The following is a 1,944-nucleotide window of genomic DNA, read 5'->3' on the forward strand; positions in this document are numbered from 1 at the left end:
TAGCGGGGTGCGTCGCCTATGCGCTAGAGAGAGATCGAATACACGCGCGCGTGGCCCGCGTTGGAGCCGGCGCCGTCGTTGAAGATCGCCCCGACGGCCAGCGCCGTGCCGTCCGCGCTCAGCGACACCGAGTAGCCCGACCAGTCGCTCGCGGCCTCGCCGTCGATGTCGTCGCCGCGCTGCTTCCACTCGTTCTCGTCGGAGTCCCACGCGAACACGCGCGCGTGGCCCGCGTCGGTGCCGCCGCCGTCGTTGTAGTGCGCCCCGACGGCCAGCGCCGTGCCGTCCGCGCTCAGCGACACCGAGTAGCCCGACCGGTCGTCCGCGGCCTCGCCGTCGATGTCGTCGCCGCGCTGCTTCCAGGTCTCGTCGACGGGGTCCCAAGCGAACACGCGCGCGTGGCCCGCGTCGGTGCCGCCGCCGTCGTTGTAGTGCGCCCCGACGGCCAGCGCCGTGCCGTCCGCGCTCAGCGACACCGAGTAGCCCGACTGGTCGTCCGCGTCCTCGCCGTCGATGTCGTAGCCGCGCTGAACCCACGTCTCCTCGACGGGGTCCCACGCAAACACGCGCGCGTGGCCCGCGTTGGAGCCGGCGCCGTCGTTCTCGTACGCCCCGACGGCCAGCGCCGTGCCGTCCGCACTCAGCGACACCGAGACGCCCGAGTAGTCGTACGCCGCCTCGCCGTCGATGTCGCCGCCGCGCTGAACCCACGTCTCGTCGTCGGAGTTCCACGCGAACACGCGCGCGTGGCCCGCGCTGGAGCCGCCGCCGGCGTTGTAGACCGCCCCGACGGCCAGCGTCGTGCCGTCCGCACTCAGCGACACCGAGTAGCCCGACTGGTCGAACGCGGCCTCGCCGTCGATGTCGTCGCCGCGCTGAATCCACGTCTCGTCGTCGGAGTCCCACGCGAACACGCGCGCGTGGCCCGCGCTGGAGCCGGCGCCGTCGTTGTAGACCGCCCCGACGGCCAGCGTCGCGCCGTCCGCGCTCAGCGATACCGACCTGCCCGACTGGTCGCCCGCGGCCTCGCCGTCGATGTCGTCGCCGCGCTGCTTCCACGTCTCGTCGACGGGGTCCCACGCGAACACGCGCGCGTGGCCCGCGTTGGAGCCGGCGCCGTCGTTGAAGGGCGCCCCGACGGCCAGCGTCGTGCCGTCCGCGCTCAGCGACACCGAGTAGCCCGACCAGTCGTCCGCGGCCTCGCCGTCGATGTCGTAGCCGCGCTGAATCCACGGCGCGGGCGTCGGAGAGACCGACGGCGCGGGCGTCGGGCTGGTCGTGGGGGCGGCCGTCGGGCTGGTCGTGGGAGCCGAGGTCGGCGCGCCCGTGGGGGCGGCCGTCGGGCTGGTCGTGGGAGCCGAGGTCGGCGCGCCCGTGGGGGCGGCCGTCGGGCTGGTCGTGGGAGCCGCGGTCGGCGAGAGCGTGGGGGCGGCCGTCGGGCTGGTCGTGGGGGCGGCCGTCCCCGTCGGGCTGGTCGTGGGAGCCGAGGTCGGCGCGCCCGTGGGGGCGGCCGTCGGGCTGGTCGTGGGAGCCGAGGTCGGCGCGCCCGTGGGGGCGGCCGTCGGGCTGGTCGTGGGAGCCGAGGTCGGCGCGCCCGTGGGGGCGGCCGTCGGGCTGGTCGTGGGGGCGGCCGTCGGGCTGGTCGTGGGAGCCGAGGTCGGCGCGCCCGTGGGGGCGGCCGTCGGGCTGGTCGTGGGAGCCGAGGTCGGCGCGCCCGTGGGGGCGGCCGTCGGGCTGGTCGTGGGAGCCGAGGTCGGCGCGCCCGTGGGGGCGGCCGTCGGGCTGGTCGTGGGAGCCGAGGTTCCCGCCGCGGTGGGGGCGGCCGTCGGGCTGGTCGTGGGAGCCGAGGTTCCCGCCGCGGTGGGCGCGCCCGTGGGGGCGGCCGTCGGGCTGGTCGTGGGAGCCGAGGTACTGTTGGTACTGTTTCCCGCCGGGGATCCTCAG

This window comes from Aureococcus anophagefferens (genome assembly GCF_000186865.1).
Source record: "Aureococcus anophagefferens unplaced genomic scaffold AURANscaffold_4, whole genome shotgun sequence".
NCBI lineage: Eukaryota > Pelagophyceae > Pelagomonadales > Pelagomonadaceae > Aureococcus > Aureococcus anophagefferens.